The sequence below is a fragment of the Dipteris shenzhenensis genome, chromosome 12 (assembly GCF_047967505.1).
Source record: "Dipteris shenzhenensis isolate YYH24624 ecotype China chromosome 12, Dip_SZ_1.0, whole genome shotgun sequence".
Lineage (NCBI taxonomy): Eukaryota > Viridiplantae > Streptophyta > Polypodiopsida > Gleicheniales > Dipteridaceae > Dipteris > Dipteris shenzhenensis.
In genome coordinates this window covers 48,685,639-48,710,552 of record NC_141607.1, presented here as the reverse complement: position 1 = coordinate 48,710,552, position 24,914 = coordinate 48,685,639, and positions in this window count along the sequence as shown.

Here is a 24,914-nt window from a genome sequence, read left to right as displayed (position 1 = left end):
GGTAGGTATAGGGGATGCATGACTGGTGGCTGTAGTGGAAGAAGTGTCTTCAACATTTCTAGGGATAGTGGGTTTGATTTCCCCTGCTCCCAGATTTATCTTGATAGCGGTTTCTCTATTTTGGATAGTGACCCTATCGGTGCCCCAATGATGGAGTACCGATGCTTCCCAAAGCCATGGTCTTCCCAACAATATCTGGTATGCTGTGGCACCCTTCCGAAGAGACATGAATCTTACTCCAGCAATTTTTATTGACACATTGTCAACAATACCGAATGGCTTCATTTTCGTGTGGTTAGTTAGGCAGATGATAGAGGTGGCCTTCTGCATTGGAGGTAGTCCCCATTCTTCATATAGCTCTCTTGCCAAAATGTTTACACCGGCTCCACCATCCACTATTGCTAGGTATTGACCAAAGGATTTATACTGCAGTGGGATGGTTACATTTTTTATGTTATCCCTAGCATTGAATTTTACTTAAATTACATTTTCCTCTTCTTCAGGTGGGGGGAAGTATTATGAATATTCAAACCATCCCTTGAAACTCTCCCACATTGTAGGGAAATTTCTTAGTAAGGTCCCAATTGACATTGTGACGGGGCAGGTTATCAAGCTCGCTAGTGCGGAGCCATCCAATTGGAGATGTTTTGTAGGTTGCTCTATTACCTATTGAAAGTTGTTAGGATCAATCACCATGTTGATGCTAGGTGCCGATGGTGCTTTGACCTCTGCTGTTGCCATCTTGTCTGCCTCAAATTTTTCTTATTCTTGTTGAACCCATTACTTCAAGGCTGGTAATGCATCTTTTGAGTTTCAGCATTGGGGTATGCTTCCTTGGCTCCCCTTGGGTGGCACTTTCCGTGGATACTGTGTTGTGGGATTAGCATGGCTTGTTTTGCCACAGAGCTCTTTGTTTTTTGAGCGGAAAGGAGTTTTAGCCATGCTGCTTCTTTCTACTATCTTGTTATGATCAAGATTGGCTATGATACCACACTTTGTGTTGCCACACTATGATTTTCCATGCTTATCATCCCCAGGGGTACATTAGGTTTTACTTCCATGGTTGGTTGAGGCTTTGTTCTTAGTGGGCAATCCATGCAAGGCACACATGTTGGAATGTAATGGGGTTACTACTTGGGGTACCAACTCAGCATGTAATATGTTACTACCCGCGTCCAAAATCTAGGGTATGGGGGGACAAGATCCATATATAATATGCATTGATTTCCTTAAAAATTTTCAAATATGCAAGGGAAAAATATGCAAATTTCATGTCCCCCGTCCCACAAAATATAAGGTATGTACCTTGAAAAATATGTAAGATTTTAAGATTTGTACATATTTTTCATAATATGTGAGGCCAAGGGGGGGGTCTTTTGGATGAGGGGGTAAAAACAAAAAATACACTAAAATATGAAAACCCATCTCCTTTCAAATTAATGTAACTTTTCATGTGTTACCCAAATTTCAAGGTGTAAAGACATATTTGAAGCTCTTTTAGTATACAACACAACCATGTTAATTTGAAGAATTTCTACTCATGGCATATTGTTAAATTCATCTCATACTCAAGATTTTGATAGGTTTTCTTACTAAAGGGAGTTGGCGCCCCAAGGGTTACCCTTGTGTGGGCATTCTTCTATGCAGTGGTTTTCTCCCCAACCAAAGCACTTGGTTGGTGTTCGATATGTGGTGGGCCCTACTTGATTAGCATACACTAGGATGAGTCCTTTGGTGATGTCCATGTAGTAAATAGGGTATTCTGTTTGATACTCATAGTGAGGTTCCAGCTCTTCAGGTTGGACTTGTTGCACCGGAGCTACTGAAGCAAGATTGGGAGCCCTTTGATATTGTGGAGGATTGGGATTCCTCATTAGTTGAGGCACTTGTGTTCTCATCAGGAGTGGGTTGAGACGCAGAAATTGTGCATTAGGTGCCAGTGTCGGTTGTTTGTATATTGGGGTTAGCAGCTGTTGGTATTATTGGGGCCGAGGTTGTGCTACCCTCATATTGTAAAAACAAGTATTTCCATCATGCCCTGCAACATTGCAAATGGGACACCATAACCATGGGGGCTGAGCCACTTTTGGTGGGTTTAGTTTGCTCCTCAAGATTAGGCATTCATTGGCTATATGGTTGGCCATACAGGGTCAACACCAAACATTTTCTCTCTGTGGGTACTGTGGTGGCTAAGAGACACACAGCTTTTGCTCGATGGCCTACATCCTTTCATCTTTTATAGGATGATAGGTGAGAAGTGGAGTGGATGAGAGGATGAGAGCTAGGAGGGAGCATGGAGCAAAGTAGCCAAACAAAAGAGCAGGGGAGTAGATGCATATATGAGAAATGGAAGTGGGGAGCATGGAGGAAAGTAGTCGAATAGCATTCTCCTTGTTCGGGGCCATTATTAAATAGTAACAATGGAACTCTACTAAATTGTCTAAATACCAATGAGCCACCTTCAATTATTCAAAATTTGATCAACCACGGTAATTGGAGGATTAACTACATGTATTCAAGCCCGATGGTGCCATTCAAATAATCATGAGTCATCTTCAATTAATCTAAAATTGAGCTAACAAATCACATACCTGCTCGGCTAAGCAGTGCTTTATTTTGCACTTTGTAGCCTTTAGAGGCCTTCTTTGCTATGCAAAGCTTCATTACAAGGCCTTCAAAATTTTTGGGCTTCAAAATAAGGTTGCCATTTCGGACTAAATCTAGAAGGCTAGAGTAAAACTTGGCCTTCTCAGTAAAGGTGAGAGACCATGGTGACTTGCAATTAATTGCACTAGATTGCTTGTTTTCTCCCAAAAATAATCGCATGCAAGCCTAGAATTCAAGCCCGTCCAATTATAGAATCATGAACTGCTACTTAACGACATGCTACTGTGGTGACTGGTAATTAAGTGTATTAAAAATAATAGAAAGACATCACCACTTCTCAATGGGGACATAAAATTGCATGAAAGACCATACAAATAATAATGAAGGAGAACCCATGCCGGTGATTGGTAATTAATCATAATTAATTGCATGCAAGATCAGTGGCACCATCCAAATGATCTAGTGACTAGTAACTAAGTGGTGATTAATTGCATGCAAGATCTATGGTGATGTGACTGCCGTCATGAGTTGCATTCAATTACTCAAAATTTTAGCCACCAATAAATCACATCCCACCTATCCAAATAATCATGAAGGAGCCACCATGTGTGGCAATGCTGGCATTATGGGCCATTGCGGTGGCTGGTAATTATCTACACTCTACTTAATTGCATGAAAGGTCGATGGCACCATCCAAAAATCAAGTCTAAGCATGGTTAGGTGACATGCTTTTTGTGCTTTATGAAAGCACATAGCACATTACTTATAGCACAAATTATGTACCTTAATATATGAATTTTTTTAAATATCAATGTTCTTTAGTGAACTTACAATATTGTAAGAGTCAAAAAGCACATTTTATCATTGCAATAATTTTTTAAGAATTGAAATAGGTGTCCTATACCAATAAAAGTAGTAAATTTCTCGAATAGTGCTTTTTTGTGTCACCTTCCCATGCTAAGACCCAATCATGAGCTGCCTTTAATTAATCAAAATTTTAGCCATCAATTTTTTTTGGTAAAAATTCAAAGACTATTGTTAGTATAAAAGGATCAATTCAATCCTTCTTGAGTATGGTTCCATGGTTTAGCTGCCAATTTGAGCCTGACTGCCAAATAAGCCTCAGCCCAACACCATGGTGGCTCTCGCTTGAGCCAATCATTGTTGTGGCCTTCACTCTAATTAGTCCTCTATTATTTCATTCCATCTAAACTCCTTTCACTATTTCATCTATACCTTACTCCTTTTCCATTTTTGTTTCCCTTTACAATTACCTCTCAACCTTTCTCAGTTGCACTATTCTTGCAACCTCTATCCCCTCTCACAATGGATTCCCTTAGACACATCGAGCTCGCAAATGTGTCATCCTACTCCTCCATCTCTGCATAGTCTAAGAGCTTCTCACACAATCTTTACTCCAATTGAAAAATTCATTAGATGCTACCATATGGTAGCCTAGGGGGCATCGAGTATGAGGGGTCCCAAACCCCCATCTTCTAGCCATGCATGCATACCCAGTACCCAAAAAGAGCTAAGTGGAATAGTTGGGAGGGTCTCAAATTGCATTTAAATACAAGAAACCGTAGAAACCATCTTTACTTATGGTATTTCTCCCTCCATATGTACGTGTCGACCCACACGCTAAGGGCCTTTTTAGCCCTTTATATTTCCATTAGTCCTAGGTTCCATGAAGGGGTTAGGACCACACCAAGTCCCTATTTCCAATTCCCCCCCATGGTCCAATCATGACACGTTAGAACCTCTGAATTAAATACCATGGATTACCCACACAGGGCATGACCAAATGCCATTGACAACTCACATAGGGCACTACCAAAGAAACACATAGAAACCACCCACAAAGGGCATAGTTGACCAATCAGATGCTACTGCCAAGTTCATGAATAGTTCACGGAAGACCTTGACTAATGTAGGCCATCAATTCCTATGCCGACTAGGGCTATTGTTCTTGTAGATTCCTTTAGTTTTGGACATAGAGTAGCAGCCACCATTCACTACAATTCGAGCATAACATGGGCCATCAATCCCACTTGTGCATGGTTGTTGTTAGCCATCACACCTATCATAGGTCCACTACTCCACATAGTTGTGTACGTGCCATTTGTCACCCCTAGAATCTGTAGGCCATATGCCTAATCTGATACCATTTGTCAACACCACAATCCATAGGCCATATGCCTAATCTGATACAATTTTGGAAAAACCACCAGATGTTGCCACATGGTAGCCTATGGAGCGCCGAGTATGGGGGTCCTACACCCCTATCTCCTAGCCACACATGCCTCCCTAGTACCCAAAAAGAGCCCACTAGAATAGTGGAAAGGGTCTCAAATCCTAGCTATATTCAAGGAACCGTAGAAACCATCGTTACTTTCGGGATTTTTCCCTCCATATGTACATTATGTCAACCCACGTGCCAAGGGCCATTTTAGCCCTTTATATTTCTATTAGTCCTAGGTTTCAAGACGGAGTTAGGACCACACCATGGTCCTCCTTCCAACATCTTCCCCTATGCATAGTGCAAGAGCTTCTCACACCATCTTCCCTCCCCTAGTCTCAAAATCATGACATGTGAGAGATCCTCACACAATAATTCCTCCATATTGAAATCGTGACATACGAGAGAGATCCTCACACAATCTTCACAACATTGATTTGGATTCTCTCTCCAAATTCACCAAGTTGATAGATGAAGTAAACGTGAAGGATGCATAAATTGTCTATCAAAGTTAGAGGACTAACATCATTGAAAGCATGATTAAAAAGGTGCTAGTATTCCTAGAGGCAATTTTCACACACAATTATTGGAGAAGTCATGGAAGAGAAATGATATTTTATATTTATACTCCAACATTGCGATTAGTGCAAATGGAGGAGTCAAGGATTTGATTTTGCCAACAGATGTTTAGGATGTGTTGAAATAGACAAGACAATATTTTCTTGATATGAGAGGAACCATGAAGGCTTAGCATGTTCAAGTAGCAATTAGTAATTGAGTAGATGTATGGTCTCTTTCTCAAGGGAGATCTCCAAGAGCATGATGACTACTTGAAGAATTATACGGATGGAAAATCCAAATTGTCATCTCAATCAATCAGAGATGCTATGTACCTGATGGGGACTTCTTTCAAATTAATTTTTTAGCATACAATAAAAATATGACTTTTCTACATATGAACTCCACCAATGCAATAAAGAGAGTGCTACATGAGAGAATGCTTAGGGAGGGTCAAGAAGAAATTGAAAGAATAAAGATTTAAGGAGGCTCATAGTAAGAAACACTCATGATGGAGAGCTAGACCTATCAAGCATAGACTCAAGTTCAGTTAGGCTACAAGATTGAGACTTGTATTCATGTAAATACTTGAGAGCTTTCTTGTATATATCAACAATACAAGGTAGGCTTCTTATATAGAGAGAGCCCTTAGAATAGTCAACACCTGTGGGATCCTCTGATCGACATCTCTCCTTGTGGATGTCCTCGATCCACATCCTCACATCATGTAGTCCACATTCTAGGGTGGCTACGTTAATACATTCCTATACCGTACCTTAGCCTTTAATTATGTGCTCATGGCACCATATTCCTCAACACCTCCCCTTAGTGCCATGATCCATTGGCTACCGTAAGGTAGTTAGATGTGAGTTTACATTCCATCATCTCCCCTTAGTACATACCTTGCTACATAAAGTGGTCACGTGTAGCTTTTACATGTCAATACCTTCCCTGAGTGCTTACATGGCTACTTGAAGGTGGTCAAGTTTGTTTTACAAACATGTGGGCTAAAGGTGGCAAGGTTGTTGCTTCTAAATGCTTGATGTCGATGGTGTTCTCTTCTTTGCTTGATGTAGCTTGATGCATGATGGTGCTACGTGAAGTAGTGCAGAGATGCACGATGTAGTGAAGAGCCGCCGTGTGTCGAGTGTTCAAAATAAATAGATTGCATTTCACTATTATGCTAGTGTGGCATCATGAAGTCGAGAAAATTTCTAGCGAGAGTATAGGTCCATGCAAAATTCAAATATTGACCCAGGAGTGCATCACGTGGCGGCCCCAAAATGGCCGTGAAAATAGTTCTACGATTAGCTACACCCAAGCGAGTGAGCGTTGACCCCAAAAGGAGTGCGAAAAAAGGGTGTTCTATCATTTTTGTCTCTTTCTCTACCTTTTTGGAGTATAGAGAGTCAACTCTAGAAGAAAGAAAACACACTTTCTAGGGAATGAAGTGATTTTTCCTTGAAAGTTTTGTCTGTATTAAGTAGATACGTTTTCGTATCACACTTTGTCTATATTATTATTACAGAAGATAGGGAAGAGGGAGAGATTGAGGTAGATGATATTTAAACCTAAAAGACTATTTTTGACATTTTTTTCTTCACTGGTATAGGAGGGATAGAGAGAGAGAGAGACTATTTCAAGCTTCTATGTTTTTTTCTATTTGAGGGGATGAGTGAGGGAGAGAGACAAAAAATAGTCTTTTGTTTCTTTATTAGTATAGGAGGGGGAGAGAGAGAGAGAGAGAGAGAGAGAGAGAGAGAAAGAGAGAGAGAGAGAGAGAGAGAGAGAGAGAGAGATTATATTTGATACTTCTATGTTTTTTTTTCCTGCTTGAGGGGATGAGGGAGAGAGATAGAAAATAGTTGATTGATTCTTCGCTAGTATAGGAGGGATAAATAGCGGAAGGGAGGGGAGAGAGAGAGAGAGAGAGAGAGAGATTATATTTTGAATTGCTATGTTTTCTTCCGTTTGAGGGGATGATTGAGGGAGAGAGATAGAGATTGTATTTCAAACTACTAAGCTTTGGAAGTATTTGAGAAAAAAGGAAGAAAAAGAGATCCTAATCAAAGAGTTTTGGGAGGGAAAGAGAGAGTGATATGATCTTGATAATTTTTTCTTTATTTGTGGAGAAACAGAGCAAGAAGAGAGCATATCTTAAAGTAAGTATTTCAAAATAATTTGTTGTTTGTTTGTATGAGGGGTACCTTTGAAGATAGACTGAGACATAGAAAGAAGTATTCTATGTTTTTTGAAATAATTTTTTGTTGTTTATGTGAGAGGTTGAGTGAAAGGAGAGAGGGAAGGAGGGGGGAGAGAGAGAGAGAGAGAGAGAGAGAGAGAGAGAGAGAGAGAGAGAGAGAGAGAAGACATAAATTTTGAGGGTCTATGGAAATAGAAAGAGGTAGAAAGAGCTACTTTTAATTATATGGTATAGGGGCAAACTATGGAAGTAGAAAATGATAGATATAGAAGTAGATTATAATTTGTTGTATTGAATAATGTTAAGGATGAGCATGGGGAATGGATTCCTCAGCTCTACAGGAAATATTCTTGGATCACAATGCAACCCACTAGTCGTGGATGCTACAAAGTGGGTCAGAAGGGTGCAATGGACATCTCCAAACATTGGAAGGGAAGGATCTTAGACTTTGAAATTTCTCTTGACAATAATACAATGACATAGGTATATATTGAGCATGTCTTTACCCATGCAAACATATACAGGCATCCAAATGGAGGACTTCCATATCATACACCTAATTGGAAGTCTTTCAAAGTGTACTAGTATTTCATTTGCATTTTAGAGTATTTGCATTTATTTGGGGACTTCGACACAACTGTCTTATGGCTTGTATTTGTTTCAAAGAGTGGGAGCCTACATCATGCATGATTGAAATGTTGCATGTCTTGCTTTTTGATTTTGCTATGTGGTTTAGCAACAGATTTGTTGATTCAGAAGCCTCTTCATCCCCTTCTCTCCCTCCCTCCTCCCCCAGTTGATTTCTTTCTTTCACCATCCGAGAGTTTGGGAAAGTGGATGGGACCAATTACCCTATCAGGAAGGTGAAGATCCAGAGTCATGTAGTGGCTCAAAAACTGTGAAAATTGGCAACAGGAGTAGAGTCAAAGCTGGAGGATGTGGTACACAACAATGGAGGATACTCATACTAGTAGATGGAGAGGAGCTCGAAGCATGGGAAGATAGAGATGCCCATGCCCTAGCATTGATCATAGGACTACAATAGACTTTGCGCTTCTTCACATCTAGATGACCAACATATCCGTAGAGGCATGGGCCATTCTAAAGCATCTATATGAGACACATAACACATCCAGGATCTTGCTTCTTCAAAATCAGCTCTATAACTTGGATATGAATGAAGGAGATTCGATACATGACCACTTGATGAAGGTCAAGGTGGTGATAGATCAACTAGCATCGATTGGTCAGAAGGTGGACTCATGCCACTCCATGTTGGGATTGGGAGTCTTCAACATGAAGTTTGCACATTGTCAAAATTAAAAAAGGACGGATCTTCTTCTATGACTCAATGTTCATTGTGCCAGATGAAGGACAATATGGAAGATTAGAATCTCTTCCCTTGCCTCCTTTTCATAGTCTAGAATGGCTGCTTCCAAGCATGGAGATAAGTGAATCATATGGAAATAGAATGTTTAATGATGTGAGAGATGCTATGAAGCCAACTATTGGTGAAAGAAATGCTAGGTTGAGTTGCTTTCTTCCATTTCCATGCTTTGTTAATTTCTTTGCAAGGTGTAGGCAATTAAGGAAAACAAAGATTACTTACACTTGCAAGAGCTTAGAATTGGACTAGTTGTCTGAGCTATTTGACAATGGATGGACAACAAGAACATGTCATGCTGAAGATTTAGTACAATGTCGATTGGACACTTCAGATGTGACATTTTGGTGAGCACATCTTACAATTCATGTTTGTATAAAAAATGATCAAGATAGTATGTATTAACGGATCCCAAATTTTGTAGGTATTTCATTGGAAGGAAAAATCTCTACATGAATTTCACATATAGAAGGTTTAGATGGAAGAACCTACAATGGGAAGCAATGGATGATGATCTACACAATGGGACTCATAGTCTTGTTGTTAAGGTATTAATTTATGGACAGGGACATCCGGATCTAATATTGGAATTGGAAGAGGAGTAGACCATGTGATTTATCAAGGAAGAATTGTAGTTGGCAACAGCAAGCCCTCCCCAAGACTATTATTTACAACTTGATAATCGCAAAGTTAGATATAGGGATAAGACAAGTATCAAAATCCCCCCCCCCCCCAATATTCTAGAGATAGTAGAGACATGATGGCAGGTATTTCATAATATCCAGTTGCTTGGGTCCTTAGTGCTTCAACAATGCACTTGGCAATGAGGCATTGTTACATGTATGAGCAAAAATCATAGATAATACAAAGTGTTGTTTCATTTACTATTAAGATTTTATTTATTGAGTTTGCACCTCTAGATTGATGGCTCTCTATCGTCTATGAAATGGTAAAGCAATCAATATTTGTAATTTTAAATCTGTGTGGATATCTGTATATCTGTATTGTGCAAGAGAGAGAGTGTGTGAGAGAGATAGATAGCAATTAGAGTGTAAGAGAGAGAGAGAGAGAGAGAGAGAGAGAGAGAGAGAAGTTGAGAGTGCAATAAGGGACATAAATAATACACCTAGCCATGAGACAGGGCTAGATTGTATGAATAGAGAGAGAGAGAGAGACTATGAGAGAGAGAGAGAGAGAGAGAGAGAGAGAGAGAGAGAGAGTAGTTAGGGACACAAAGGGACAAAAATAATGCACATGGCCATGAGACATTGTTAGAGCTATGAAGAGAGAGAGAGAGAGAGAGAGAGAGAGAGAGAGAGAGAGAGAGAGAGAGAGACTATAAGAGAGAGAGAGAGCAGTCAAGGATACAAAGGGAGGGAAAAAGACAGAGGGATGGGGAGGGAAAGATGGAGATGGAGACAGGGATGGAAAGAGGGAGATGGAGAGTGGGTAGTGTTATGGATAAAATTATCTAAGGAAAATGGCATTAATAGGTGTGTGTGTTTGTATATGTGGCAATAGTATAATAAAATATGGTGTGCATAGGGCCCAGGGCTGAGATGGCAAGGCATGAACATGTGCCACCCTTCCACATAAGAGAACCCATAAGGTGTGTTGTACATAATCCATGATAGTAATATTATAGAATGTAAGGTGGCATGGCTCCTCCATGTGCCACCCCTCCACCTAGGCTGCATTTAGTGAGATATGGCTCAAAGTCCATGGGAGAAGTAATATAAAATAGGTGGAGATGGATATTATATTGAGTTATTCCCTCCATATGGGATAGGCCCATGTGGGGGAGGTATAGAAGGTCCAAGAGAGCAAGTTAAATAATGGAGAAAGTAGGATGAGGTGGCAAGATTCCTTGTGCGTCCTCCTAGAGGTTTGAACATATTATAAAATTGGGAAGAGACCAAGGGAGTATCATAGACTTGAGATATGGGGCTTGATTTATGTGGAAAATTGAGACAAAGGGTTGTCGCACACAATTGAGAGTGTGTAACTGCCTAGCCCACATGGGAGACTTTTCCACACACACCATGCATGTGGGAGGATACATTAATTGGGAGAGACCCCCTCTTTTGGCTATAAAAGGAGGGGGCTATTCCTTGATGAGACACTCTCATTCTTGTACAGCCACCTAGCTAGTACTTTGATATTTCCCTCTCATCCTTTCTTTCAAATAAAGTCTAGTCCTCTTCCCTTGATGTCTCCATCGTTACATTCCTCTTCCTATCATGTACATGCTTGGCAATCTCTTTCATAGTGTCCATACTTGTGACAATAGTTGCATTGAACGTTTGACACATTGGTGGATGCATTCCCTCGTCCTTGGAATCTTCCTCGGTTGGAATGATTTCCTCTTTGCTGATTTTGGTGTTGCTGAGGATGATGCTGATTTTGACTTTGTTGATGATGACCACTTTTCTGATATGATCTACCTCTGTTTCTGCTTTTGCCTCTGCTTCTGTCTGAAGCTGTGAATGCCTGATCATTAGAATGACCTTTATGGGCTTGAATGGCCTGAGTCCTGAGTTCTTCACCAAGTAGAACTGACTGAAGTTCTTCCAGTGTTGGAATTTGCCGTTGGATGGCAATACTCTGGACTAGATTCTCATATCCTTCTCCTAGTCCATTCAGGATTACTTGAACCATTTCTGCGGGATTCATAGTCTCTCCTGCTGCTGCAAGTTGATTGTTGTAGTCTTTGATGTGGAGTACATAAGCATGACCGGTTTCACTGCTGTTGCGGAAACTCTGGTTGATCTGGTTTCTCAGGGTGAGAATCCTGGATGTGTTCTTGGACTCGTAGAGAGCTGCGAACATATCCCATGCTTCTTTTGATGTCTTGACTGTGTTGAGTTGTCCTAGCATGACATCTTGCACATTCTGCTTGATCAGGTGATAGGCATACTTGTCTTTCTTATCCCATTCTGCTTGAGCTCGGGCAATGGCAGGATCTGCTACTTGTGCGGAAACTGTTTGTGTAGATGTAGATCCCGATGTAGATCCCGTTGCTGGTGTTGTGACAACAGATGGAGTAGAGCTACTGGTGGCTGGATCGGCCAATGGTCTAGGTATGGATCCATCGACATACTCCCATTTGTCCTGAAGCACACGAATGGTCTCCATTCGGTATTTCCATGTACCGTAATTGGAGTTGTCTAACTTAGCAGATGCCTCCAGATTGAGGTTGCTAGTCGACATGGTGCAAACAATGTACTCAAAAGTGTCCTGAAAAACTCTGTATGAATCAAGTGCAAATACACTGAAGATGCCAAGTGAAATCTCTGTACCGTCGGTGAAGATAGAACTGCAGTATAAAGATCTGATCTATATTACAAGGCTTGTGGCAATGATGCCAGGAATAGCCAAGAGGCTTTACAAGGCTGAAAAATGATGTGCACGATGCCGTGAGATAGCCAAAAAGGCTTTACAATGGTGGCATGTGTGTGTGAAATCAAGGGCTATCTGCCCACTGAACCAATCTGCAATGCCTCTGATCTCTGAAGTCTGCTCACTGAACTGATGAACGTAAGGTTTCAGGTAATGTAATGATGTGAAATCGGATGTGAGCATATGGACTGAGGTACTAGTCGGGAATTTCGGGCATGGCTTAGATTAGCAACTTGGGGAATTCAAAGCGTCCCCTCTATGGTGATCTAGTCTACTTTGATCTAGATCTAAACCAACCATCGATCGATGAAAGAGCAGCAAATAATTCCTTTTCTTTTGTTCTTTTTAAGTGCTGGGTCAGATGCGTCGATGTAGAGGCAAATGTGCGTGAAGGAAGTGGTTTTTTTGGCGAGGCACAAATGTGAGTGTAACTTGCGCCGAAATGTGCGCGTGATGTAACGAGTGCGTAGAGCACAAAAAATCGAGCAACTTTCCTTTTTGGAGCACCCTCAAATTCTTCCTGGATCAAGAGATACGACTTGATCTAGGTGGAGGGGCAAAAGGAGTGCACAGGTGATGTGGCACTGATGACGTGGCACAGGTGATGTGGCACTGATGACATGGCACTGATGACGTGGCACTGATGATGTGGCCTGATGACATGGCACAGGTGATGTGGCACTGATGATGTGGCACAAATGATGTGTCAGTTGACGTGGCAGATAAGATGATGTTGCCACGTGGCACAATTGTGATCAAACCACCTAACTAGGGGTTGACTGAACCTTAGCCTGGTTAGGTCCTATCTGCCACGTGTTGCAAGGTGAGCCACCGGAATCTTTCGGAGATTCTAACGGAATCTTCGGGATTTCGTCGGTGCTGCAGGTCGCGGGTGGCATTCGAGTAGTGTGCAGTAGCAGTTGCGCAGCACTTCATCAACCTCTTCATTTCCAGTTCCTTCCCTTGACAGATCGCCAGACTCCTCTTCCGGATCTGGCTCACCAAAGCGTCCTTCTCCGCCTGTATGGGCTGGATAAGTTGCAACCGTAAGCGTCCATTCTCCCTCTGTGTGCGGAAGAACCCCTGAGGACGCGCACTAACCTCCTTCAGAACAAACCTACCGCCTTTCTTGATTGACAGAGTTGCACAAGAGGCGATAGGAGGCGGGAAACTGTGACTCGCTTTCGATGCGCCGGCCTCATCTACTGCCAGAGCCTCCTCATCTGCCAGAGGCCGGTTGTCGGCATCGCTAATCAAGGCATCATCAGCCCGGCAACGCGGAAATTCAAGGCTTGGTGGTATATGCTGGAGCCGTTGCAGCCCGTGGCTGTTGGAGACGAAGAGGAGCGCTAAGGCATCTAAGTGCTTGGAGGAGAGGCTGTAGACGGTGCAGCTTGGCTCGTTGGTCGATAAAGAGGAGCTGTATATACTACGTTGGCTTATGCAGTTGCTTGATGCGGAGGAGAGCAGCCGCTTGCTACTACTATGTTGGGAAACTGAGTCGTTCCTTGACTCTGGAGCTGCTGTTGTCGAGGCTTTGGCTAACTCAGACTCTCTGTCATGAGCATATCTCTCTCACGAAGAGCTCTCACAAGACTCTCAATAGTCTCTGGAAACTCTCTTTTCTCTTAAGAAGAAGAATCAAATCTCTCACAAACTCTTGAAGGAGATGAACGGAAATATCTCACCAAATGGACGGAATTTTCTCTCAACGGAAGTGAAGGGAAGGATCTCACAATCACTCAAGAGCTCTCAATCTCACAATCTCTCTCACACTCTCAAGAAACTCAATGTCTCAGTGGAAGACAAGGGAGCTCTGATACCATGACAAAATATGAAGAGGGGAGAGGAGAAGAGTGGAGATGAGGAGAGAGGCCACAGCTAGAGAGCACACCACAAATGACTAACTATACACTAGAATTAGTTGAAAAAATAGAATATATACAAACCCTTTTAGGGTTAGGGTTAGGGGATCTAACCCTTTCCTTTATAGCACTCTATAAGGTTAGTGTTACGCACATATGATCACGTGATGGTGCTATGCACACATGATCACATGATGTTGAGCGTGAACTCTCAATAGGGTAGATGATGGATCATCTATTGGTGGAAATGATGAGCCAAATGTGGCTGATATGCAAGTGGGACAGCAAGCTGAAATGCCCTTGAGAAGATCTTCTAGAGTGTCTAGACCGCTTGATAAGTTTATTCCAGGGGTAGACTATGTGATCCTTACTGATTGCGGGGAGCCTTCTTGCTACAAAGAGGCTATGATGCGCGAGGATCAACGCAAGTGGGAGTATGCTATGCAATCAGAGATGAGTTCACTTATGAAGAATAAGACTTGGGACTTGGTTTCTTTGCCACATGGAAAGAAAGCATTGCCATGTAAATGGGTCTACAAAATGAAGGTCACAGGTGATGTTGCCTAGGTACAAGGCCCGTTTGGTTGCTAAAGGGTTCAAGCAAGAGAAGGGTGTGGACTTTGATGAGATATTCTCTCTGGTTGTGAAGATGACCACACTTAGATGCATGCTTGGACTAGTGGCAGTAGAGGGTATGGAGCTATGCAGATGGATGTCAAGACAACTTTCTTGCATGGGGATTTGCATGAGGAAATTTACATGGTGCAGCCGGAAGGCTTTGAACAAAAGGGCAAAGAGCATTTAGTTTACAAGCTGAAGAAGAGTCTCTATGGTCTTAAGCAAGTGTCTAGAGAATGGTATCAGAAGTTTGATGCTTTCATTTGGTCCCAGTCTTTTAGAAGGAGTGAAATTGATCACTGCCTCTACACTAAAAGGGCTAAGGATAGTAGCCTGATAATCCTGGCACTATATGTGGATGATATGCTATTGGCTAGCAAGAATACTTATGAGCTAGATGCATTAAAGGCCAAGTTGCATGAGGCCTTTGATATGAAGGATTTGGGACTTGCAGGTCATATTCTTGGTATGCGCATCACGCGTGATCGAAGTAGGAAACTCCTTTGGCTTTCACAAAAAGAGTATGTCAAAAAAGTATTGCAACATTTCAATATGGAGAGGGGGAAGGCAGTGAGTACTCCATTTCCTCCATATGTGAAACTGAGTCATACAGATAGTCCCAAATCAAATGAGGAAAGGGCCATGATGGCCAAGGTTCCTTATGCATCAGCAGTTGGGAGTCTTATGTATGCTATGATAGCTAATAGACTAGACATTGCATTTGCAGTGGGAGTTGTTAGCCGGTATATGGCTAATCCAGGAAAGAGGCATTGGGAGGCAGTTAAGTGCATCATGAGGTACATGAAGGGTACCAAGGAGATGTGCATCTTCTTTGGTAAAGGAGACATGCGTGTACTTGGGTACATAGATTCAGACTATGCAGGGCATGTGGATAGTAGGAGATCCACTTCTGGTTATGTGTTCACCTTTGCAGGTGGTGCAGTGTTGTGGATGTCTCACGCACAGAAGTGCATTGATTTGTCTACCACAGAGGCTGAGTATGTTGCAGCCATAGAGGGTTGCAAGGAGGCTATATGGCTTGATCGGCTAGTGGGAGATTTGGGGATTCATACAGGTGTACCGACATTGCATAGTGATTCCATGAGTGCTATTCAGTTAGCACGGAATCTGGTCTTTCATGCAAAGACCAAATACATTGAGGTTAGGTACCATTTCATCAGGGAGGTACTTGAGGACAAGTGCATAGAGCTTGTCAAGGTTCATACAGATGATAACCCTGCAGATATGCTGATGAAGAGTCTACCTAGTCAGCTGTTTGAGTATTGTCGTGTATTGATGGGCATTGGATAGTATGCTCACTGGTTGTTCTCCCTTAAAGGCACATTGTCCTTTAAGTGGGAGGTTGTGGGGGTTAAAGGTCACTGTGCCTTTACCCCAGTTATGTACAATACTCAAACACATATATAAATGAATGAAAAAGAAGATTAGGGTGGCACCAAAGCTTGTGGCTCTCTGTCTCTCTCTCTCTCTCTCTCCCTCTTCCATTCTTGCTTCTGTTGAAAGCACTCTCATGGATAGTTTTCTCGCTCTGCGCATCTACTGTGTTCACCCATGTGACAGTTTTCTGGGCTGCTATGTCTTCTGGTCGCGGACAGTTTTCTAAGTTTCTGCAAAACTGTAACAGCAGATCCCGTGCCCCCCCCTCTCTCTTCTCTTCTTCTCCTTTTCTCTCTTTCTCTTTCTCTTCTCCTTCTCCTCTCCTCTCCTCTATTTTTATTAAAGAGTAGGATTTGAACCCAAGAGCTCCCCTTTCACAAAAGGGAGACTTATCATTGGGCCAACAAGTTGGAAGTGGTGAAAATGTAATGATTTTTGTTTATATATTGAATTCTTGGGAACTGTAACTCTCTAACTGTGGGGAGTTTGCTCTTGCTGTAAAAAGCAAAAGTACTTCATTTCATGTGCTCTATTCACATCTCCTGCTAGATCATCGATTCAAAACTTCTCCAAGCTCACTTCACGGACGTATGCCACACGAGGAGGGTGGATATTTATGTCACTTCTCGACGTGTTTAAGGATTTGGTGCCTGGTCCTCTGCACCTTACAGCTACCAATGCACGAGATCTCTTCCTTGATCTTCATGTCGACCTTCAATGGCTAACTATCTAGTGCATTGTTCAAGGAGATGACGGGTGGAACAATACACCATGGATGATTCATGGTGAAGAACTATTGATACGCTAAGAGAACTTTGATTTTACTTCTACTCATTGTGCGGTGATCGAACTACTTGCTGCTTCAGAGGTAATTAAAACGGTGTCCTTCATCGAAGGGTGGGATGCTCCCCAAGCTTGGGGGGAGATTTGGCGCATCTGCTTGTTAATTCCTGTGGATAAGCTCATCCTGAATGGTTTATTCTCAATCTCACTACAAAGGTTTTTAGGCCTCGGCTATGGTTGGTAATGTTTCGACCAAGGAATCCATTTGTACCTAATCAACCTTTTGTGCCTCATTTCGAGCTTCAAGTTGTAATTCTTTTTGGTCTAAAGATAAACTATCAACAAAGGATTGCAAGTTTATTTGGTGCTGAACGTTTGGCTCAAGTGTTGAATTCTCCTCACCCTCTCCTCCTACCTATCTTGGACTACCAAGAAACTTGGGATGTCCAAATTTTAGTCTTGGTGTGATGACATCTTGGATCCTTCAATTTGATGGAGCTTACAAACCTCCGACCAAGGCTGCTGGCGTGGGTGTGAAGCTCACTTCACCGAGTGGTGAGGAGTATTGTTACAACAAGTCTGCACCTGCAAGTACTTGAAATCAAGCTGAGTACTTGGCGCTCATTTTTGGGCTACAAAAGGCACAAGAACATCACGCCAAGCAACTTGAAGTGCAAGGAGATTCTCAACTAATGTGTGAACAAGTTAGTGGAAGGTGGAAGGTGCGGAGCAAAGGCTTAGTTCCATGACATCAACAAGCATTGGAACTTTGCAACCAATTTGAAGAGGTAAAAATTTAGCATATCCCTCGAGCTCGAAATCTAGTTGCTGATTTCTTGGCACGTGAAGCTTGTACTTCAATCACGCATGATGCGAGTGGAAGCACCACCCCAACAAAGCCGCAAGCCACGAAGGAGGGTGATCATTTGTAAGGAATGCAAAGGTTGTGGTCATCATGAAACTAAGTGTTGGGCATACTTGATACGAGTTCATCGACTTCGGAAGATCATTAGGAAGGTCCTCAAGGACATTGCTCAAAACAAGGATGCCAGAGTGCACACCCCTTGAAGAAATAGCATGGCAACTACAAGAACTGGAAGAAGCTGAAGGTGATGTGCAAGCTCTCCAACTGTTGACATTTGTCATGGCATTCTTGTTTGCCTTGATAAACAACCTCATGCAGCGCCGCGTCTCTAACCCTCGCTTGTAAAGATGGATGTGATATCATGAGGGTTGGTACTTTTAAGATTGTCGATGTGCTATTCTATGCTGAAGATTCTTCCCATGTAGTATTTCACAATACACCAGTCACACCCTACCCTATCTATGTGTGCTTTGTGGATGTATCTTCACCCAATTTTCAGTTCAAGCTTCCTCTTGCTATTGTTTGTCCATAGATAAGCCTCGTCTTGCCACTCTCTTTCCATCTTCCAAGCATGGCTGACATTCCCGTATTTTGTGGATGGGTGGAAGAAAATCCAAATGAGTACCTTGTGGCCTTCAAGCGCCATTGTGTTTCTCTCAACTTTCTTACTGAAGACAGATGGCTGTTGGTTCTTCCTACATTTCTAGAGGGTTTGGCTCAAGTGTCGTATGAGAAGCAGGCCGAAGACGTTCGCCAAAGCTGGCCAAGGTTGACAGCAGTGATGATTGAGTATTTCGGCAAAGAAGAGGAGCCGGAGAATGTGTACCTGCAGGTGGAAAACTTGAAGCAGTCAGAAGGTGAGACGGTGTGTCAATATGTGGATCGAGTGGCCATGCTCCTGGACCGTTTAATTACCACACAGGAGGACAATGCCAGATTTCGAGCTGGAATGACTCAGCATGTGTTGGTGGGCTACCTTGTAGCAGGAGCAAGTGATGAATTCCACCTCAAGCTTAAATGGGATAATCCAGAAACTATGGTGCTAGCACATGAGATTGCTCAAAAGTTTGATAAAGTTCAATCTGACCCCGCTTCAAAGAAGATGATTGTCACTCCGCAACCCCCTCAATTCCTGCAACAACAACCTGGGGGGTCTAACTTAGGGGCATACCCCCACCCCTCATCAGGGATGTATCCACTGCCTCCACCTCAAATGTATGGTCCTCCCTTAGATGCTTACCCTCAACAAGGTGTCTACTCTCACTGTCCACCTCGAAGATTTCCCTAGCCTCGCCCACAAGCCCCCCTCCTTTCTACTCCCTCGGCCCCTCCACCTAAAGATGCCCCCCCTACAACAGAACCTGGAGTCAATGACCCAGCCAAGGCCCTGAATGATCTTTGGCTTGAGATGGTGGGCATTTAAAATCAAGCCAACCACCCTCCCAGAGACCGTGCTAATGTTGTATGCTATGAGTGTCACCAGAATTGTCATTATCACATGGAATACCCCAATATTCCAAGGGTGAATCTTCTAAGTGAGTTTGGCACTAAGGATTCTGATGTAGAGATCCTTGACCTCGGGAAAAGAAGTCGTACCACCTCGGACCCCTCTCCAAACCATGGACCGGGTTGCCCTAGGAAGAAGGTGTCCTTCTCAGAGCCCTCAGATGCTGAGATGGTAGACCCACATACAGAGAAGACTAAAAGATCCCGCAGGAGTAAGTGGTGGCCCTCGGATTTTCCCATCAGCTCGGGGCAAGAAGACTACTCGGTTGTTCAGGACCTTGCTCATCATTTTTTAAGCATCATGCTCCCTCAACTAATAGCATTGAGACGTGAGCTGCAGCAAGGGCTCTCAACAAGGAGGAACAAGAAAAAGGGAAAGGTAAGAGAGGTATCTTCTATCTCTGAAGAAATTGATCGGCACCCACACACAGTCGATGTCATCATAGATAATTGCCGTGTAAAAAATGTGTGTGTTGATGGGGGAGCTGCATGTAATATCATGGTGCCCCAGATCATGAAGAAATTGAATTTGAAATGTGTAAGGCATTCCTCCACTCGAATTAAGGTAGCAGATGGTCGATGACTCGCCACCCTGGGAGTCATTGAGGATTTGCCCATCACCGTCAATGGGTTGACCACCACCGTCAATTTCTATGTAGTGGACATCGAGGATATAGGCAGGAGTTACCCAGCCATACTCAGGAGACCATGGTTGAGAAAGAGTGATGTAGTCAACTATTGGAAGACAGGACACATGTCTTTTGGCGCTTCTAAGGAGAAGATCCCGATGCAACCTAGTGCCATGGAACCGGAAGAAGAAGAGGAGCAAGACAGTGATACTTTCTCATCCTCAGTGGAAGAATCAAATGGGGGGAGGAATTCTCAGAGGAGGAATTTTACATGATGGAGGTGTCTCCGACCCCGCCACCTGTAGAAAAGGTAACAGCTAGTCCTCAATAGCTTGAATCTATGCTTTCCCTAGACATCACTCCAAGTGAGAAAGACGAGTTCCTAGAAATGTTCAAAGATTTCCCTGACCTCTTTGCAACTAGCTACCACCACCTTCACCATGTGACTGCCATAGAGCACAAGATAGAGCTGCAGCCCTGATGCGAAGCCTGTGGCTTAGAAGTATCAGAGACTAGGGCTCCTGTAGACCGATGCTTTGCACTCAGGGTTGCAGAAGCTTGTAGAGGCTGGGTTTATTGTTCCAGTTCACAATACTGAATGGGTTTCCCCAGTGGTAGTCACCCCAAAGCAAAACAACAAGTGGCGGGTCTGCATCGACTATAAGAAACTCAATGCAGCCACCAAGAGGGATCATCATCCTCTGCCCTTTCAAGACCTCATTCTTGAGAAGGTAAGTGGCCATGAGATGTATACTTTCTATGATGGTTACTCTGGGTTTTATCAAATCAGAATTGCCGAAGAAGATGTGCTTAAAACCACATTTGCCACACCCTGGGGGACATTTGCATTCAAAGTAATGCCATTTGGCCTCACCAATGCTCCTGCTACCTTTCAAAGATTTATGCAGATGGTGTTTGCTCCTTATTTGGGGGATTTCTTGGAGGTGTTTTTAGATGATTTTTGTATATTCTCCTCACATAAGGAGCATGTCATGAAGGTTAGATTGGCCTTCCAAAGGGTCAATGATGCAAACGGTAGTCTCAACCCTGAGAAATGCACCATTGGAGCCAGTCAAGGGAGGTTACTAGGTCATTGTCTCATCCCAAGGCATCAAGCCTAACCTCGAGAAGGTAGAAGCCATCCTCAAGCTCTCCCCACCTACAACCAAACATCAGGTACGCTCATTTGTCAATCTATCAGGATACTATCGCCACTTCATTGATCAATATGCTGCTTTGACACGACCCATGACTATGCTATTAAAAGATGGGGTTGATTTCTCTTGGGATGAGGATTGTGATCATGGGTTTGCACAAATCAAGAATGCTCTAGCTTCAGAACCCATTCTACACAATCCAGATTGGTCAAAGACTTTCTATATCAATCCTAGGTTTGGTGAGCACACTCTGGCAGGTATTCTTCTCTAGCAAGGGGAGGATCGGTTCATGTATCCCGTTCGATTTGCTTCTCAACAATTGCTCGACACTGAGCGATGCTATTCAGAGGCTGACAAGCATGCCTTATTTTTGGTGTCTTGCATTGAGAAATTTAAGCATTATGTGGCTGGAAAGTCCTTCATTATACTCACTACCACTGGTCTTGCAAAGCAGGTTCTTCAATCACCAAATCCCATGGGCCGGTTGGCCAAATGGTTGGCAGTTCTACAAGAATATGATTTTTCTTTCAAAATTGTAAAAGGGGGTTGTTCCAACTTGAAGAATGCTTTGATTGATTTAGAGGAGTGCCTTGATGTAACCCTTGTAGCAGCCATAGAAGTTGGGGATCCATGGTATGGTGGTATCTACAAGTTTTTGACTACTTTCTCCTTTCCTTTAGAAAGTACTAGCTATGAGAGAAAGAAGATCCGCAGAGATAGTAGGCGCTACACCCTCCTTGATGGGGTGTTGTACCATCAAGGCATGGATGGGGTACTAAGATGGGCCATTGATGCAGATGAAGTGCCTAAGGTATTGAAGCATTATCATGATGGATTTTGTGGAGGCCACTATGCCAGTGACTATATAGCTAAAAAGATTTTACATGCTGGATACTATTGGCCGACCTTGTTCGAGGATGTCACTTTGTATTGCAAAACCTGTGAACCATGCCAATTCTTTGGTAAGAAGGATTTGCATCCGGGTCAACATCACCAATGATGTCCATCAGTCTGTTTCAGAAGTGGGGAATAGATTTTGTCGGGCCCTTGCCCATGACTACCTGCAAAAAGAAGTATCTTTTGGTAGCTACTTAGTATGTCACTAAGTGGGCTGAAGCTATCATCCTCCCTGCTGCAAATGATAAGGCAGTTTCAAATTTCATATTTGAACGTATCTGCACAAGGTTTGGGACACCCATGGAGATTGTCTCTGACCATGGGAGTCCATTCTTAAATGAAGTAATGGAGTTACTGATGGATCGCATGGGTATTGATCATCACACTTCTAGTATCTATTATCCGGCATCCATGGGTCAAACTGAGCGGACCAATGGCCTCCTTTGTAAAACCTTGGGAAAAATGGCTGCAGGGAACAGGAGCCAGTGGGATCAAAAGGTCACTGAAGCTGTGTGGGCTTACAACATCACTCATAAAACATCTACAGGTCACACTCCTTTTGAGTTGGTGTATGGTACTGAGGCCGTTTTACCACTAGAGATAGAGATTCTAGCTTTGAGATTGGCACAAGAACAAAGGATGATAGAAGATGAACATGTAGAGGCTAGATTGGTACAACTTGAGAAGTTAGATGAAACCCGATGCCTTGCACTACACCAAACAAAGGTCCAAAATAATCGACAAAAGGCCCGCTTGGATGCTAAGATTCACAAGGGATGGGAAAGACACTTTGCTGAGGGGGATGTTGTGCTATGCTTTGATAACAGATTAGACCACCAAATGGATAAGAAGTTTCTGCCACTGTGGACTGGTCCATACAAAGTCATCAAAGAACGTAGCATCTATATAAGTTCAAGAGCTGCCTGAACCATATGGCAAGAAGGTGATCAACAAGCGTTACCTCAAGCCTTTCTTTGTACGTGATGGACCCAGGCATGGAAATGCTGTGCATTCCCTACCTGGGGGGGGGGAAGTGTTATGGATAAAATTGTCTAAGGAAAATGGCATTAATAGGTGTGTGTGTTTGTATATGTGGCAATAGTATAATAAAATATGGTGTGCATAGGGCCCAGGGTTGAGGTGGCAGGGCATGACCATGTGCCACCCTTCCACGTAAGAGGACCCATAAGGTGTGTTGTACATAATCCATGATACTAATATTATAAAATGTAAGGTGGCATGGCTCCTCCATGTGCCACCCTCCACCTAGGCTGCATTTAGTGAGATATGGCTCAAAGTCCATGGGAGAAGTAATATAAAATAGGTGGAGATGGATATTATATTGAGTTATTCCCTCCATATGGGATAGGCCCATGTGGGGGAGGTATAGAAGGTCCAAGAGAGCATATTAAATAATGGGGAAAGTAGGATGAGGTGGCAAGATTCCTTGTGCCAACCCTCCACTTGTCCTCCTAGAGATTTGAACATATTATAAAATTATGAAGAGACCAAGGGAGTATCATAGACGTGAGATATGGGGCTTGATTTATGTGGAAAATTGAGGCAAAGGGTTGTTGCACACAATTGAGAGTGCGTAACTGCCTAGCCCACATGGGAGACTTATCCACACACACCATGCATGTGGGAGGATACATTAATTGGGAGAGACCCCCTCTTTTGGCTATAAAAGGAGGGGGCTATTCCTTGATGAGACGTGCTCATTCTTGTAAAGCCACCTAGCTAGTACTTTGATATTCCCTCTCATCCTTTCTTTTAAATAAAGCATAGTCCTCTTCCCTTGATGTCTCCATCTTTACATTCCTCTTCCTATCATGTACATGCTTCTCTTCCCCCTCTCCCTTTCCCCTTGTGTCATAGTCTCTCTCTTCATTCCATCCCCTTCTAATTCCTTTTTCCCCTCCCATGATAACGGTTCGCCCTCATGATCTCCTTTCCCCTATGGCCCTCGAGCGTTGCCATGCTTAGCCTCTAGCCTCTGGTCTTGAATTCTTTTTCGGCTAATAGTAGACAGAGAGAGGTAGAGAGGGGGAGAGAGAAAGTTAAGATTGCATTTATTCATTTGCACTTCTAACTTGAGAAAGAGAAAAAAAATAAACTTAATTAAGGTCTTTAAGAGACTATAAGGCTGAAAAAACCCAGATACAACTAATCCAAAGTGTGGAGCTGCTAGCAATATACAAAAAATGTATATGTCAAATCCTATGTCAATGTCCATAACATAGATAGCTAAGGGAAACAAGGCAACAAGATCATCATCAGGTGCAATAGAGAGAGAGAGAGAGAGAGAGAGAGAGAGAGAGAGAGAGAGAGCACAAATAGGGATGCAAAGGGAGACAAAGAGATAGATAGATAGAGAGAGAGAGAGAGAGAGAGCGAGAGAGCAAGGGAGAGATGGGGAGCAAGAGAGAGAGAGAGAGAGAGAGAGAGAGAGAGAGAGAGAGAGAGAGAGAGAGAGAGAGAGAGAGAGAGAGCAATGAGGGACACAAAGCGAGGGAAATAAAGAAAGAAATATTAACATCCTTGGAAGACCTTGCGGGTTTACAAGAGAGAGAGGGGGGGGAGAGAGAGAGAGAGAGAGAGAGAGAGAGAGAGAGGGAGATAGCTAAGGGAAATGAGAGAGAGAGAGAGAGAGAGAGAGTTAAGGCCAACAAGCGAGTGAGAGAGAGAGAGAGAGAGAGAGAGAGAGAGAGAGAGGGAGATAGTTAAGGCCAATGAGCAAGCGAGTGAGCAAGAGAGAGAGAGAGAGAGAGAGAGAGAGAGAGAGAGAGAGAGAGAGAGTTTCCAA